Source organism: Oncorhynchus kisutch, linkage group LG27, assembly GCF_002021735.2.
Source record: "Oncorhynchus kisutch isolate 150728-3 linkage group LG27, Okis_V2, whole genome shotgun sequence".
Lineage (NCBI taxonomy): Eukaryota > Metazoa > Chordata > Actinopteri > Salmoniformes > Salmonidae > Oncorhynchus > Oncorhynchus kisutch.
Genome location: NC_034200.2, coordinates 1,250,679 through 1,269,233, shown reverse-complemented (window position 1 = coordinate 1,269,233; position 18,555 = coordinate 1,250,679). Strand labels below are relative to the sequence as shown.

General features: G+C 48.5%; 1 long non-coding RNA gene across 2 annotated transcripts; it reads right to left on the bottom strand.

Moving 5' to 3' along the window:
- Positions 1-736: 736 nt before the first annotated feature.
- Positions 737-17,796, bottom strand: LOC109872126 (uncharacterized). 2 transcript variants are annotated; one of them, XR_002252401.2, is made up of 3 exons: positions 17,693-17,796; positions 6,208-6,415; positions 737-783 (listed from the first exon to the last, which is right to left on the bottom strand). It is a non-coding gene; the product is annotated as an uncharacterized LOC109872126 (long non-coding RNA). The 2 variants fall into 2 exon arrangements; XR_002252400.2 differs by having other exon boundaries at positions 740-783; positions 6,196-6,415.
- Positions 17,797-18,555: the final 759 nt, after the last annotated feature.

The window sequence follows — 18,555 nt, the reverse complement described above, 5'->3', positions numbered from 1 at the left end:
TCAATATATTTCACTTGTGATTTTCATGAATAGGAATATTTTCTAGTAATATTTATGTCCGTTGCATTATGCTAATTAGTGTCAGTCGATGATTACGCTCCCAGGTCCGGGATGGGTAGTATCAATAATTAAAACTCGTTTCTCAACCACTCCACAAATGTCTTGTTAACAAACTATAGTTTGGCAAGTTGGGTTAGGACATCTACTTTGTGCATGACACAAGTAATTTTTCCAACAATAGTTTACAGACAGATTATTTAACTTATAACTCACTGTATCACAATTCCAGTGGGTCAGAAGTTTACATACACTAAGTTGACTGTCCCTTTAAACAGCTTGAAAAATTCTAGAAAATTGTGTCATGACTTTAGAAGCTTCTGATAGGCTAATTTACATAATTTGAGTCATTTGGAGGTGTACCTGTGGATGTATTTCAAGGCCTACCTTCAAACTCAGTGCCTCTTCGCTTGACATCATGGGAAAATCAAAAGAAATCAGCCAAGACCTCAGAATTTTTTTTTAGACCTCCACAAGTCTGTTTCATCCTTGGGAGAAATGTCCAAATGTCACGTTCTTTCAAAATCGAACCCAGAAGCAGACCAGGACAAGGAGAGTAGGAAGAAGGTGAGTATTTATTTACAAGTGAATGTGAATGGGTAGATATATCCAGGTGGCGTAGTGGGCAGCGGTGGTGAGTTGATGGGAGTAAATAGGTGGATCCAATGGGGTAGCGTAATCCGCCGACGACCAGGCGGGAATGGGGTAAATGATCCGGGTGAGTAACTGAAGACAGAACAAACGGAGGTAAGTTTAAGGCACGCAATATGTAAAAAACAACAAAACTAATTATATCCAACTTGAGGCTGATACTATGGCACAACATACTGTTCATGGCTAACGATCCGGCAGGGAATGGATGTCAGGTCAGAGCTTTTGAAGGGGAGAAGTGATGATCAGGACAGGTGTGCAGATTACTGATGGGATACAGGTGCGGGTGAACATCGATCTCCCAACAAGCTAATTCGCCCGGCAACCAGACAGGGTGCGTTCCAGGACACCGGAAACACACTCCAGGACAGAAACACAGGCAAACACAGACTCAGGAAGCGGGATTCGTGACAGTACCCCCCCTCCGACAAACGCCACCGGGCGGACTACCTGGAGCGCCAGGGTGGAGGCAGTAGAAGTCACGAAGCAGGTCGTCATCAAGGACCTGACGCCGAGGAATCCAACTCCTCTCCTCTGGACCATATCCTTCCCAATCCACGAGATATTGGAAACCTCGACCCCGCCGTCTGGAATCCATTATGCAGTGCACCGTGTAGGCAGGACCACCTCCGATCATCCGAGGAGGAGGAGGACAAGGAGGAGGGGGCAACAGAGGACTGAGGAGAACCGGCTTGAGGCAGGAGACATGAAAGGTGGGGTGTACTCGAAGCGTTGCCGGCAATTTGAGTCGAACCACAACAGGGTTAATGATTCTCTCCACCACAAACGGACCAATGAACTTTGGTGACAGTTTCCTCGACTCAGTCCGTAGAGGAAGATCCCGTGTAGCCAACCAAACTTTATCTCCGATGGTATAAGCGGGAGCAGGAATACGGCGACGATTCGCCTGGATCTGATACCGGTCAGAAACTCTAAGGAGGACCTTCCTGGCCCGATGCCAGGTCCGGTGGCAACGACGAATGTGGGCCTGGACAGAAGGAACCGAAAGATCCCTCTCCTGAGAAGGAAACAAGGGAGGTTGGTATCCGTACAGGCATTGGAAGGGGGACATCCCAGTGGCAGATGAAGGAAGGGCATTATGGGCATACTCGACCCAGGGTAATTGAGATGACCAAGAGGTGGGATCAGAGGAGACAAGACAACGCAGCGTGGACTCCATCTTCTGGTTGGCTCTCTCCGCCTGACCATTAGATTGTGGGTGAAATCCAGAAGTGAGACTGACTGTAGCTCCAATGGCCAAACAGAAGGATCTCCAGACAGCAGAGGTAAACTGTGGACCACGGTCAGAAACAATGTCACTGGGCAATCCGTGGACCCTGAAAACCTCCCTAACCAGGATCTCGGACGTCTCCGTGGCAGATGGAAGCTTGGAGAGAGGGACAAAATGAGCAAACTTGCTGAATCTGTCCACAATGGTCAGAATGACCGTGTTCCCAACAGAAGGGGGCAATCCCGTGACAAAATCCAGGGCCAGATGCGACCAAGGTCGCAGAGGAATAGGTAGGGGGTGAAGAAGCCCAGAGCTGGGCCGATTGGAACTTTTGTTCTGAGCACAAACAGGACATGCGGCAACAAACCTCCGGGTATCTTCTCCCATGGCAGGCCACCAAAATCGTCTGCACAGTAGCGCCATTGTCCGAGCAACGCCAGGGTGACAAGCTCTCTTGCTGGCGTGGGACCACTGAAGAACAGCAGAACGGACCGACTCAGGCACGAACAACCGACCGGGTGGACCGTTACCGGGGCCGGGCTGCGTCCGAAGGGCCGCCATCACATCCTCCTCAATCCTCCATGTAACGGCTCCCACGACAAGGTTCTGGGGAAGAATCGTCTCAGTCTTGGCCCCACTCTCATCTGTCTTGGAGAACATCCGGGACAAGGCGTCCGCTTTGCCGTTCTTCGACCCAGGTCGGAACGTCAGGGAAAAATTTAAGCATCCAAAAAACAAAGCCCACCTGGCCTGACGGGAGTTGAGACGTTTAGCCGATTGCACGTAATCCAGATTATTGTGGTCAGTCCAGACCACAAATGGTTGCTCCGCTCCCTCCAACCAGTGACGCCACTCCTCCAAGGCAAGCTTCACAGCGAGAAGCTCCCGGTTACCCACATCGTAGTTTCTCTCAGCTGGTGAAAGACGACAAGAGTAGAAGGTGCAGGGATGGAGTTTACCGTCAGTGGAGCTACGCTGGGACAGGATGGCGCCCACCCCCACATCAGACGCGTCCACCTCAACAACAAACTGACGGGAAGTGTCAGGTTGAGAGAGAATCGGCGCGTTGGGGAATCGGCTCTTCAAGTTCAGAAATGCTCGGTCTGCCTCAGGAGTCCAACAGAAAATTCTGGTGCAAGACGTCAGAGCAGTTAAAGGGGCGGCCACCCGGCTGTAATCACGGATAAACCTCCGATAGAAGTTCGCAAATCCCAGGAATCTCTGGAGCTGCAATCTCGTACCGGGCCGGGCCCAATCCCGAACCGCCCGAACCTTCTCTTGGTCCATCTTGATCTCACCCCTGGAGATGATGTACCCGAGGAAGGATGTAGTGTGGGCGTGAAAATCACACTGCTCTGCCTTCACAAACAGACGGTTCTCCAATAACCGCTGCAGGACCTGCTTAACATGCTGGATGTGGCTGGAAAGCTCCTTGGAGAAAATCAGGATGTCATCCAGGTAAACGAACACAAACAGACCGATCATATCCCTCAGCACGTCATTCACCAAACTTTGGAACACTGCTGGAGCGTTGGAAAGTCCAAACGGCATCACCTGGTACTCGAAATGTCCCATAGGTGTATTGAATCCAGTCAACCACTCGTCCCCCTCTTTGATCCGAACCAGATGATACGCATTGCGTAGATCATGCTTCGTAAACACAGTAGCACCCTGTATAGAATCGAAAGCGGAGCTCATCAAGGGCAAGGGGTACTTGTTCTTGACCGTAATATCATTCAACCCCCGATAATCAATACACGGTCGAAGAGAGCCATCCTTCTTACTCACAAAAAAAAAATCGAGGGACAAATGAGACCTGCAGCAAGAGACTACTTTATGTAGGTCTCCAGGGCTTCCCGCTCAGGTTGAGAAATACAGTATAACCGTCCCTTGGGAAAGGCAGCTCCAGGGAACAGCTTAATTGTACAATCATAAGGTCGGTGGGGAGGAAGTGACTGAGCTTTCTGCTTACTGAACACCTCACCCAACTCGTGATATGTTTCAGGAACCAGGGACAAATCAGGAGGAGCAGACTCACTGACCCGACTGGGGACAGCATGAGAACAGGCAGTCCTGAGGCAGTTAGCATGGCACTCAATGCTCCAACTAGTTACCTTACCAGTCACCCAATCGAACGAAGGATTGAGTTCTCTTAGCCAGGGGTATCCAAGAACCAGAGGAACATGGGGGGAAGGCAAAATGAAAAAAGAAATAACCTCTGAATGATTCCCCGACAACAACATCTTAACCGGTTCAGTCCTCATAGTGATCCGTGACAGAATACTGCTGTTCAGAGTGGTTGCTTCAATGGCTTCAATGGCTTCCGGTAATTGCTCCTTGGAAAGCCCCAGCTGTTCCACTAAGTCGGCATCAATGAAGCTGTCATCGGCACCTGAATCGATGAAAGCGTTAATCGCTAAACTCTGATTCTTATTCAGGAAAACGAGGTCTGACAGGGCTCTTGAGAGGTTGAAACTGGCTCGCTAACAAACCTCCCAAACTTAACGTGCCGAGCAGTTTAACGGGCGCTGAGGACAAACGGAGATGTAATGTCCCGAGCTACCACAGTAGAGGCAGCTGTTGGTCTCACGTCTACGTTGGCGCTCGTCCTTAGTTAACCCGTGCCGCCCCACTTGCATAGGTTCAGGATATGGCGGCAGGACTCCTCCACTAATCCTGTGTGAAGGAAAATGATCAACCCGTTCTGGTCCACTTCCTGACCCGAATGGTAACCGAGTCTCAGATTGATTAGATGGACCCCACTGCTTCTCCCTCCTTCTCTCTCGGACTCTATTATCTACCCGAATAGCTAAGGTGACCAAGCTGTCTAGATCACTAGGCTCTGGATAGGATATCAGCTCGACCTTGAGTTTCTCCGACAACCCTTGGTAAAAAGCCGCTTGTAGTGACTCCTCATTCCAACCACTCTCCACAGACAATGTCCTGAACTCGATCATAAAGTCTGCCACACTGCGAGCTCCATGGCGAAGAGTGAACAAACGTTTAGCTGCGTCTTTACCTCGGACTGGATGGTCAAAAAGCTTTCTCATCTCTCCCGTGAACTCCTGGTATGAAGCCATGCAGGTCTCCTGTCGTTCCCAAACGGCTGAAGCCCATTCCAGAGCTCTTCCACGCAGCAGTTCAATAACAAAGGCTATCCTAGCCTTGTCAGTGGCGTAAGAATGGGGCTGCAGATCAAACACTAACCCACACTGCATAAGAAAAGAACGGCATCTTCCCAAATCCCCTTCATATTTATCAGGCGTCGGTACCTTGGGTTCATGGAAGGAAACCGCACCAGACACGGCATATGAGATGGGTGAAACAGGTGGTGTATGAATCGCCGGCAAACTGAGCTGATCCTGGATTTGTGTCAAGCTAGCAGATAAATTCTGGATTGAACCCGCTATCTCCTGTAGCGCCGTCTTGTGTTGTCCCAATGTCTTCCCCTGCTGGGTAATGGCATGGCAAACGGAGTCCAGGTCCGCTGGGTTCATCCTTGGCCGGATCGTTCTGTCACGTTCTTTCAAAATCGAACCCAGAAGCAGACCAGGACAAGGAGAGTAGGAAGAAGGTGTGTATATGTGTTATTTCATAGTTTTAATGTCTTCACTATTATTCTACAATGTAGATATCATGACACAAGGTGAGACCCAGATGCAGACAAATGGTCGTGGACAGGAAAAACATCAAAACCAGTTTAGAGTCCAGGAGGTACAGAGTGGCAGACAGGCTCGAGTTCAAGGCAGGCAAAGTGGTCAGGCAGGCGGGTACAGAGTCCAGAACAGGGTGGCCAACGTGTTGACTTTTTTCATTAAACCATATTTAAACAACCACATAGGCGACATACCGTTTGGATACAATGTACGCAGCCCTACCATGAATAACTCCAACCGATCTTGCTGGCCCCCGAGGAGAGGGATTTGCTCGTCTGAAGAACATCTTACAGAAAACTATAAATGGTAGGTGGCCATTCCCTTCTGACATGGGTAAAACCAACTAATGTTTAGTTTTTTTCTCCACCCTAATGGTCAAAACCGGGAAGACTTGAAAAAGGAGAATAGCAAAGGCAGGATTATGGGAAAACATACATTTAGTACACAAAAGACAAACTGTCACAGAGAGACAGGAAACACAGGGATAAATACTCTGGGGAAAACAAGCGACACCTGGAGGGGGTGGAGACAATAACAAGGACAGGTGAAACAGTTCAGGGTGTGACAGTACCCCCCTAGGGGTGCCACCTGGCATCCTACCTGAGCGCATACCTGGCTGACCCGGGGTGTCGGCGGTGAAAATCGGCAATGAGGGCCTGGTCCATGATGTCTTTAGCAGGGACCCAGCACCTCTCCTCTGGGCCATAACCCTCTCAATCAACCACGTACTGGAAACCCATGCCCCGTGGTAGAACCCTCAGGAGGCGTCTCACCGTATATACGCTGTCTGGCCATCGATGACCCGGGGGGAGGGATGGGCCTGGAAACAGTAAACAAAGGACTGTGAGACACGGGCTTAATCCTCGACACATCAAATCAAATCAAATTTATTTATATAGCCCTTCGTACATCAGCTGATATCTCAAAGTGCTGTACAGAAACCCAGCCTAAAACCCCAAACAGCAAGCAATGCAGGTGTAGAAACACGGTGGCTAGGAAAAACTCCCTAGAAAGGCCAAAACCTAGGAAGAAACCTAGAGAGGAACCAGGCTATGTGGGGTGGCCAGTCCTCTTCTGGCTGTGCCGGGTGGAGATTATAACAGAACATGGCCAAGATGTTCAAATGTTCATAAATGACCAGCATGGTCGTATAATAATAAGGCAGAACAGTTGAAACTGGAGCAGCAGCACGGCCAGGTGGACTGGGGACAGCAAGGAGTCATCATGTCAGGTAATCCTGGGGCATGGTCCTAGGGCTCAGGTCCTCCGAGAGAGAGAAAGAAGGAGAGAATTAGAGAACGCACACTTAGATTCACACAGGACACCGAATAGGACAGGAGAAGTACTCCAGATATAACAAACTGACCCTAGCCCCCCGACACATAAACTACTGCAGCATAAATACTGGAGGCTGAGACAGGAGGGGTCAGGAGACACTGTGGAACCATCCGAGGACACACCCGGACAGGGCCAAACAGGAAGGATATAACCCCACCCACTTTGCCAAAGCACAGCCCCCACACCACACACATGGACGTTAGGGTGAAGAAGGAGGGTACGGGGTAACACAAGATGGACAGCAGGGGGAACTCAGGACTCTGGAGATGGGAAAAGGACCAATGAAACACGGAGACAGCTTGCGGGACTCTACCCGATGAGATCCCGAGTGGAAAGCCATGCCCTCTGCCCAATGTGGTAGCAGGGAGCTGGGGACCGGTGATGGTCCACTTGTCGACAATACCTGGAGTTGGTCTTGAGAATAGCCACCCTGGCTCTTCTCCAGGTACGTCGACAGAGGCGGACAAACATCTGGGCCGAGGGTACGCTGACCTCCTGCTCTTGTTCAGTTAAGAGTGGAGGCTGAAACCCCATGGAGCACTCAAAAGGGGAGAGTCCCGTGGCAGAACAGGGAAGAGTGTTCCGGGCATACTCCACCCAGACCAGTTGACGGATCCAGGTAGTGGGGTTGGTTGAGACCAGGCATCTTAACGTGGTGTACAGGTCCTGATTAGCTCGCTCCGACTGGCCGTTTGATTGGGGATGGACCATAGACTGGCCGATGCCTTCCAAAACTGAGATGAGAATTGCGGACCCCGGTCGTAAACCATATCCACCGGGAGACCATGGATCCGTAAGACGTCCTGGGCTGTTTCCTTGGCAGAGGGTAGTTTAGGGAAAGGGATGAAATGAGCGGCCTTAGAAAACCCAATCCACCACTGTCAGAATGACTGTGTTGCTATCAGACGGGGGAAGCCCAGTGACAAAGTCCAGAGAAATATGGGACCAGGGATGATGAGGGACCGGTAGTGGCTGAAGAAGGCCAGAAGGAGCTTGCCGTGGAGTCCTGTTCTGGGCACACACCATGCATGTGGCGACGAAGGCAGAGATGTCAGGAACCATTGTGGGCCACCAGAAACGTTGTCGGAGGAATGCTAGGGTACGGCGAGAACTGGGATGACAGGTTAGCCTGGAGGAATGAGCCCATTCCAGGACCCAGGAGTGGACTGAGTTTGGGACAAACAGCCAGTTACCCGGGCCCCCTTTAGGTCCAGGCTGGGAGTGTTGTGCCTTGTGAACCAGGGTCTCAATACCCCAGTCCACAGTGGCTGCTAGGCATGAGATAGGGAGAATGGTTTCAGGGACCGAGAGTGTGTTGCAGAGGAACTGTATAGGCGAGAGAGAGTGTCAGGCTTCACATTTTTGGACCCTGGGGAGTAGGAAATGGTGAAGTTGAATCTGGTAAACAACAGAGCCCACCGGGCCTGCCTAGAGTTAAGGCGCATGGCTGTACGGAGATATTCCGGATTTTTATGGTCGGTCCAGACCAAGAATGGCTGTTCTGCTCCTTCCAGCCAGTGCCTCCACTCTTCAAACGCCATATTGACCGCCAGGAGTTCTCGGTTGCCTACGTCATAGTTCCTCTCTGCAGAATTGAGATGATGGGACAGGAAGGCAAAAGGGTGAAGCTTTTGGTCAACTTCTAAATACTCTCCTGCAACCCGCCTCACCCAATGTAGCTATTTTTCCTAAAGTATTTATATTTACTTCGGATCCGGAACCCCTCGACTGAAGCTAGCCAGCTAACTACCAGCTATCAGTCAGCAAAACATTGCTAGCGGTCTTCAGCTAACCGGTCATCAGCTAACCTTTAGCTCGGAAAGCTCTCGCCAGTTCGAACAACGCGACTCTAACCAGAGCATAACGGACCTATTTATTTTTTTATCCCCGGATTCCCACCGCAAACGGAACATCTTCAGCTGGATCTTCACAACTAGCTACCTAGCTAACCGCAACCCCGGATGATTACTCCTGGCTAGCGTTTCCACCCACTTAGCTTGAAGCTAGCCCGGCCAGAGCCCTTGTGCTACCACCGTAGCATACTCCTGGGCTACAATATCCGGACCCACGACCGGTCTATCGATGTCACCGCATGAAGAGGAATAAACAGACTCACCCCATCGCGACGTCCCCCAAAGGCTAACTCTCTAGCCCTTGCTATCTCCTTGCTTGCTAATTCGGCCTGCTAACTGCTAGCTTGTTTAGCCCCGGTCCGCTAACTGCTACCTTGTTTAGCCCCGGCCTACTAACTGTTAGCTTGTTAGCACAGGCCTGCTAACCGTCTGAATCGCCGCATCCCAAACACTCACTGGACCCATATTTACTTTCTATCTCTCTTTATTTGTTTATACCTTCCGGTAACCTGCCTCACCCAATGTGATACGGAATCGCTATTATTTTTTATTTTTAGAACACACTCAAAAACCTCCAGAAGCTAACCAGCTAACTAGCTACAAGCTATTTAGTCATTGTTCGTTTTTTTAAACCTGGATAACACTCGCCAGTCCAGCTTCCCTGCCCCATCCACCGCTGCCCCCTGGACACTGATCACTTGGCTACATAGCTGATGCATGCTGGACTGTCCATTAATCACGGTACTCCATTCTGCTTGTTTATGTTTTATCTGTCGGCCCCAGCCGCACTCAGGCTCTGTGTGTAGTTAATCCGACTCTCCCTCTGCCTAGTTAACGCCATTTTACCTGCTGTTGTTGTGCTAGCTGATTAGCTGTTGTTGTCTCACCTACTGTTTTAGCTAGCTCTCCCAATTCAACACCTGTGATTACTGTATGCCTCACTGTATGTTTCTCTCAAATGTCAATATGCCTTGTATACTGTTGTTCAGGTTAGTTATCATTGTTTTAGTTCACAATGGAGCCCCTAGTTCCACTCTTCATACCCCTGATACCTCCTTTGTCCCACCTCCCACACATGCGGTGACCTCACCCATTACAACCAGCATGTCCAGAGATACAACCTCTCTCATCATCACCCAGTGCCTGGGCTTACCTCCGCTGTACCCGCACCCCACCATACCCCTGTCTGCGCATTATGCCCTGAATATATTCTACCATGCCCAGAAACCTGCTCCTCTTATTCTCTGTCCCCAACGCTCTAGGCGACCAGTTTTGATAGCCTTTAGCCGCACCCTCATACTACTCCTTCTCTGTTCCGCGGGTGATGTGGAGGTAAACCCAGGCCCTGCATGTCCCCAGGCACCCTCATTTGTTGACTTCTGTGATCGAAAAAGCCTTGGTTTCATGCATGTCAACATCAGAAGCCTCCTCCCTAAGTTTGTTTTACTCACTGCTTTAGCACACTCTGCTAACCCTGATGTCCTTGCTGTGTCTGAATCCTCGCTCAGGAAGGCCACCAAAAATTCTGAGATTTCCATACCCAACTATAACATCTTCCGTCAAGATAGAACTGCCAAAGGGGGAGGAGTTGCAGTCTACTGCAGAGATAGCCTGCAAAGTAATGTCATACTTTCCAGGTCCATACCCAAACAGTTCGAACTACTAATTTTGAAAATTACTCTCTCCAGAAATAAGTCTCTCACTGTTGCCGCCTGCTACCGACCCCCCTCAGCTCCCAGCTGTGCCCTGGACACCATTTGTGAATTGATCGCCCCCCATCTAGCTTCAGAGTTTGTTCTGTTAGGTGACCTAAACCGGGATATGCTTAACACCCTGGCAGTCCTACAATCTAAGCTAGATGCCCTCAATCTCACACAAATCATCAAGGAACCCACCAGGTACAACCCTAACTCTGTAAACAAGGGCACCCTCATAGACATCATCCTGACCAACTGGCCCTCCAAATACACCTCCGCTGTCTTCAACCAGGATCTCAGCGATCACTGCCTCATTGCCTGTATCCGCTACGGAGCCGCAGTCAAACGACCACCCCTCATCACTGTCAAACGCTCCCTAAAACACTTCTGTGAGCAGGCCTTTCTAATCGACCTGGCCCGGGTATCCTGGAAGGACATTGACCTCATCCCGTCAGTTGAGGATGCCTGGTCATTCTTTAAAAGTAACTTCCTCACCATTTTAGATAGGCATGCTCCGTTCAAAAAATGCAGAACTAAGAACAGATACAGCCCTTGGTTCACTCCAGACCTGACTTTTATTTAAATTTTTTATTTTACCTTTATTTAACCAGGCAAGTCAGTTAAGAACACATTTTTATTTTCAATGACGGCCTAGGAACAGTGGGTTAACTGCCTGTTCAGGGGCAGAACGACAGATTTGTACCTTGTCAGCTAGGGGGTTTGAACTCTCAACCTTCCATTTACTAGTCCAACGCTCTAACCACTAGGCTACCCTGTGCCCTCGACCAGCACAAAAACATCCTGTGGCGGACTGCAATAGCATCGAATAGTCTCCGCGATATGCAACTGCTAAGGCCAGCTTCTTCAGGCAGAAGTTTGCATCCAGTAGCTCCAACTCCAAAATGTTCTGGGACACTGTGAAGTCCATGGAGAACAAGAGCACCTCCTCCCAGCTGCCCACTGCACTGAGGCTAGGTAACACGGTCACCACCGATAAATCCATGATTATCGAAAACTTCAACAAGCATTTCTCAACGGCTGGCCATGCCTTCCGCCTGGCTACTCCAACCTCGGCCAACAGCTCCGCCCCCCCCGCAGCTACTCGCCCAAGCCTCTCCAGGTTCTCCTTTACCCAAATCCAGATAGCAGATGTTCTGAAAGAGCTGCAAAACCTGGACCCGTACAAATCAGCTGGGCTTGACAATCTGGACCCTCTATTTCTGAAACTATCCGCCGCCATTGTCGCAACCCCTATTACCAGCCTGTTCAACCTCTCTTTCATATCGTCTGAGATCCCCAAGGATTGGAAAGCTGCCTCAGTCATCCCCCTCTTCAAAGGGGGAGACACCCTGGACCCAAACTGTTACAGACCTATATCCATCCTGCCCTGCCTATCTAAGGTCTTCGAAAGCCAAGTCAACAAACAGGTCACTGACCATCTCGAATCCCACCGTACCTTCTCCACTGTGCAATCTGGTTTCCGAGCCGGTCACGGGTGCACCTCAGCCACGCTCAAGGTACTAAACGATATCATAACCGCCATCGATAAAAGACAGTACTGTGCAGCCGTCTTCATCGACCTTGCCAAGGCTTTCGACTCTGTCAATCACCATATTCTTATCGGCAGACTCAGTAGCCTCGGTTTTTCGGATGACTGCCTTGCCTGGTTCACCAACTACTTTGCAGACAGAGTTCAGTGTATCAAATCGGAGGGCATGCTGTCCGGTCCTCTGGCAGTCTCTATGGGGGTGCCACAGGGTTCAATTCTTCAGGCCGACTCTTTTCTCTGTATATATCAATGATGTTTCTCTTGCTGCGGGCGATTCCCTGATCCACCTCTACGCAGACGACACCATTCTGTATACTTCCGGCCCGTCCTTGGACACTGTGCTATATAACCTCCAAACGAGCTTCAATGCCATACAACACTCCTTCCGTGGCCTCCAACTGCTCTTAAACGCTAGTAAAACCAAATGCATGCTTTTCAACCGTTCGCTGCCTGCACCCGTACGCCTGACCAGCATCACCACCCTGGATGGTTCCGACCTTGAATATGTGGACATCTATAAGTACCTAGGTGTCTGGCTAGACTGTAAACTCTCCTTCCAGACTCATATCAAACATCTCCAATCGAAAATCAAATCAAGAGTCGGCTTTCTATTCCGCAACAAAGCCTCCTTCACTCACGCCGCCAAACTTACCCTAGTAAAACTGACTATCCTACCGATCCTCGACTTTGGCGATGTCATCTACAAAATTGCTTCCAACACTCTACTCAGCAAACTGGATGCAGTTTATCACAGTGCCATCCGTTTTGTCACTAAAGCACCTTATACCACCCACCACTGCAACTTGTATGCTCTAGTCGGCTGGCCCTCGCTACATATTCGTCGCCAGACCCACTGGCTCCAGGTCATCTACAAGTCCATGCTAGGTAAAGCTCCGCCTTATCTCAGTTCACTGGTCACGATGGCAACACCCATCCGTAGCACGCGCTCCAGCAGGTGTATCTCACTGATCATCCCTACAGCCAACACATCATTTGGCCGCCTTTCGTTCCAGTACTCTGCTGCCTGTGACTGGAACGAATTGCAAAAATCGCTGAAGTTGGAGACTTTTATCTCCCTCACCAACTTCAAACATCTGCTATCTGAGCAGCTAACCGATCGCTGCAGCTGTACATAGTCTATTGGTAAATAGACCACCCATTTTCACCTACCTCATCCCCATACTGTTTTTATTTATTTACTTTTCTGCTCTTTTGCACACCAATATCTCTACCTGTACATGTCCATCTGATCATTTATCACTCCAGTGTTAATCTGCAAAATTGTAATTATTCGCCTACCTCCTCATGCCTTTTGCACACAATGTATATAGACTCCCCTTTTTTTCTACTGTGTTATTGACTTGTTAATTGTTTACTCCATGTGTAACTCTGTGTTGTCTGTTCACACTGCTATGCTTTATCTTGGCCAGGTCGCAGTTGCAAATGAGAACTTGTTCTCAACTAGCCTACCTGGTTAAATAAAGGTGAAATAAAAAATAACAAAAAATTGGTCCTAGGCAGATCGCCGGGACAGGATGGTCCCCACTCGAACATCAGATGCATCCACCTCAACCACAAATTGATGCGACGGGTCCGGATGGATGAGGATGGGTGCTGTTGTGTACCGATGCTTCAGGTCCACAAAGGCTTTGTTGACAGCAGGATACCATTGGAAACTGAACTTTGGGAGAAGTGAGTGCCGAGAGGGGGCCGCCAGGGTGCTGTAACCCCGAATGAAACGACGGTAGAAGTTTGCAAATCCTAGGAAATGTTGCAACTGCACCCTGAACGTAGGTTGAAGCCAAACCAACACTGCTTTCACCTTTCCAGTATCCATCTGGTCTTCACCCTCAGCAATGACATATCCCAGAAAAGCGTTTGTAGAGTGGTGGAACACTTCTCAGCTTTCACGAAAAGTTGGTTCTCCAGGAGGCTCTGAAGGACCTGCCAGACGACAAGAACATGTTCTTGGGCAGACCTGGAAAAATCCAGGATGTCATCAAGGTAGACGAACACAAAACGGTTGAGCATGTCCCGGAGCACATCGTTTACCAAACCCTGAAAGACAGGGGGGGCATTGGTGAGTCCAAACGGCATGACCTGATACTCATAATGTCCACTGGCTGTGTTAAAGGCTGTCTTCCACTCACCCCCCTCACGTATCCGAACCAGGTGGTAGGCATTTCGAAGGTCCAACTTGGGAAAAATGGTGTCCCCCTGGAGAGGTTCAAAAGCCGAGGAGAGGAGTGGTAAGGGTTAATGATTTTTACAGTAATGTGATTAAGTCTACAGTAGTCAATGCAAGGATGCAGGGTCTTGTCCTTCTTCTCTACGAAGAAAAACCCTGCGCTGGCAGGAGATGCAGACAGACAGATGCCTCCAGTAGCCAGAGACTCCTCTATGTATTCCTCCATGGCCTTGGTCTCTGGGCCGGATAGAGAATATAGCGGACCAGGAGGTGGTGTGGTGCCTGGGAGGCGATCAATGGCACAATCATAAGGACAGTGCGGGGATAGGGAAGTTGCACGTGCCTTACTGAAAATTTCAAGTAGGTCATGGTACTCAGTGGGAATGACAGAAACATACAAAGCCTTGCTGACGTCCCGAGGAAGAAGTCTGGGGGAAGGCTGTGCTGCTTGAAGACAGTGGGAATGGCAAAATGGGCTCCAACCCATGATGGAGCTTGTGGTCCAGTCAATAACAGGGTTATGTTTTTGGAGCCAGAAAACCCCCAACTCAACAGGAACATGGGGAGATGCAATGAGGAGGCCTTTAAGCCTTGGGACAATTGAGACATGGATTGTGTATGTGTGCCATTCAGAGGGTGAATGGGCAAGACAAAAAGATTGAGGTGCTTTTGAACTGGGTATGGTAGTAAGTGCATGGTTCAACGGTTTGTGCAACCTTCTCTAAGAGCATTTTGTATTATTCTGTATGTACAGTACATCTGAAACACTCCATTTAGTGTGATACAGCATGTTACGTTTCATATGGTATTTATTAATTTGTGGCTGTCCATCACCTATTTCATATGACATGTTACGTATTATAATTAGTATTATATCTTGTAAATTTGTCAAATGTACAGTATGTTATGAATTTGCAAAATGTTTGATATGTTACGAATGCTAGCTAGGTGCCAAACATTAGCTAGGCTAGGGGTTAGGGTAAAGTTTAGGAGTTAGGTTAATGGGTTAAGTTTAGAGTCATGTGAATGGTTAGCTAAAAGGGTTAAGGTTAGGGGATGGGTTAGCTGACATACTAACTAGTTGCAAAGTAGCTAAAAAGTAGTAAGTAGTTGAAAAGTTCATTATTAGCCAAAATTGTCCCGACGAGATTCAAACTCACAACCTTTGGGTTGCTAAACTAACCAGCCACCTTCCTTTTGTTGCTTTCTGTCCAAAAATTATGCAGAACAATTCATCCATGCTTTTTTTACTTCTAGGTTAGACTACTGCAATGCTCTACTTTCCGGCTACACGGATAAAGGACTAAATAAACTTCAGTTAGTGCTAAACACGTCTGCTAGAATCCTGACTAGAACCAAACAATTTGATCATATTACTCCAGTGCTAGCCTCCCTACACTGGCTTCCTGTCAAGGCAAGGGCTGATTTCAAGATTTTACTGATAACCTACAAAGCATTACATGGGCTTGCTCCTACCTATCTCTCTGATTTGGTCCTGCCATACATACCTACACGTACGCTACGGTCACAAGACGCAGGCCTCCTAATTGTCCCTAGAATTTCTAAGCAAACAGCTGGAGGCAGGGCTTTCTCCTATAGAGCTCCATTTTTATGGAATGGTCTGCCTACCCATGTGAGAGACGCAAACTCGGTCTCAACCTTTAAGTCTTTACTGAAGACTCATCTCTTCAGTGGGTCATATGATTGAGTGTAGTCTGGCCCAGGAGTGTGAAGGTGAATGGAAAGGCTCTGGAGCAACGAACCGCCCTTGCTGTCTCTGTCTGGCCGGTTCCCCTCTTTCCACTGGGATTCTCTGCCTCTAACCCTATTACAGGGGCTGAGTCACTGGCTTACTGGTGCTCTTTCATGTCGTCCCTAGGAGGGGTGCGTCACTTGAGTGGGTTGAGTCACTGATGTGATCTTCCTGTCTGGGTTGGCGCCCCCCCTTGGGTTCTGCCGTGGCAGAGATCTTTGTGGGCTATACTCGGCCTTGTCTCAGGATGGTAAGTTGGTGGTTGAAGATATCCCTCTAGTGGTGTGGGGGCTGTGCTTTGGCGAAGTGGGTGGGGTTATATCTTTCCTGTTTGGCCCTGTCCGGGGGTATCATCAGATGGGGCCACAGCACAGTGTCTCCTGACCCCTCCTGTCTCAGCCTCCAGTATTTATGCTGCAGTAGTTTATGTGTCGGGGGGCTAGGGTCAGTTTGTTAAATCTGGAGTACTTCTCCTGTCTTATCCGGTGTCCTGTGTGAATTTAAGTATGCTCTCTCTAATTCTCTCTTTCTCTCTCTCTCTCTGAGGACCTGAGCCCTAGGACCATACCTGGCATAATGACTCCTTGCTGTCCCCAGTCCACCTGGCCGTGCTGCTGCTCCAGTTTCAACTGTTCTGCCTGTGATTATTATTATTTGACCATGCTGGTCATTTATAAACATTTGAACATCTTGACCATGTTCTGTTATAATCTCCACCCGGGAAACAGCCAGAAGAGGACTGGCCACCCCTCATAGCCTGGTTCCTCTCTAGGTTTCTTCCTAGGTTTTGGCCTTTCTAGGGAGATTTTCCTTGCCACCGTGCTTCTACACCTGCATTGCTTGCTGTTTGGGGTTTTAGGCTGGGTTTCTGTACAGCACTTTGAGATATCAGCTGATGTACGAAGGGCTATATAAATACATTTGATTTGATTTGTTGCTGCAACCCTCTGTCTTATGTAACCATACCAAATTTAACATATCTGGAGTGTCTCGGATTTACTTACAGAATACTATGAAATGCTCTGAGACCAGGCTGCAACTGTTTCCCGTATGTATCAAGAATGGTATACCAGTCAACGGACATGCAGCCAACTTGACACAACTGTGGGAAGAGTGTGGAGTCGAGTGTGGAGTCGACATGGGCCAGCATCCCTGTGGAACGCTTTTGACACATTTTGGAGTCCAAACCCTGAAGAATTACGGATGTTCTGAAGGCAAAAGGGGAAGCAACTCAATATTGGGAAGGTGTTCCTCATGTTTCGTATATTCAGTGTACGTTCACAATACAATCCTTTGACTTGAATTCAACATTTTGAATACAACAGTGTCAGCATTATTCTATTATTACGCATGACACTTTGCCCAAATTATTTCGAGGTCTCTAAAGTGTCCATACCCCATTGATTGGGGTACATCTTACCTAAACCTGTCCACATTGATACCATGCGCAAATAGTTTCTCTCCAACGAAACCGAAAGAAAGTGAAAATGTGATTGATCGCGGAAGTTTTTCTCGACTTGATGGGACTGGAGTTTGGTGAAATCCTAAGCCCACGGCCAGCAACCCATGACGGAGAGGGAAACTAAAGACGCCAACGGGGATTCAGCAATGTTGGTAACCACGCATCTTCCGGAAAACCACTGCACATCCTGGGTCCGCTTGCCAACGCTTTGACTTTTTTCATTAAACCATATTTAAACAACCACATAGGCGACTTACCGTTTGGATACAATGTACGCAGCCCTACCATGAATAACTCCCACAGCTCTTGCTGGCCCCCGAGGACAGGGATTTGCTCGTCTGAAGAACATCTTATAGAAAATGATAAATGGTAGGTGGCCATTCCCTTCTGACATATGATGCATGCCTGCGTAACGATGGGTGCTGTCTTAGTTTAATGGGAAGCACACTTGGGGATGAGATCCATTAATAGCCCACCCAATCTACCTACCTCACCCCCATATTGTTTTTATTTACTTTTCTGCTCTTTTGCACACCAGTATCTCTACTTGCACATCACCATCTGCACATCTATCACTCCAGTGTTAATCTGTTAAACTGTAATTACTTCGCTACTATGGCCTATTTATTGCCTTACCTCCTCACGCCATTTGCACACACTGCATATAGACTTTCCTTTTTTCTATTGTGTTATTGACTGTATGTTTGTTTATTCCATGTGTAACTCTGTGTTGTTTGTGTCACACTGCGTTGCTTTATCTTGGTCAGGTCGCAGTTGTAAATGAGAACTTGTTCTCAACTGGCCTACCTGGTTAAATAAAGGTGATTTAAAAAAAATGTAGATACAATGTAAAACCAACTAATGTTTCGTTTTTTCTCCACCCTAAACTGTTTCATTTTGTACTGTTGATCATGATTAAATACAGACGTATAGCCTACTTATTGTGCACGGGTTAGTCACTCTCGTGCGCACAATAATAAAATGTGTCGGGCGCACGAGAGTGAGTAAACTGTGCGTAATAAGTGTAAGTCTATATTTAATCATGATCAACAGTTCAAAATGAAACAGTTTAGGGTGGAGAAAAACCCTAATCATTAAGTTGTTTTTACATTTTATTTAC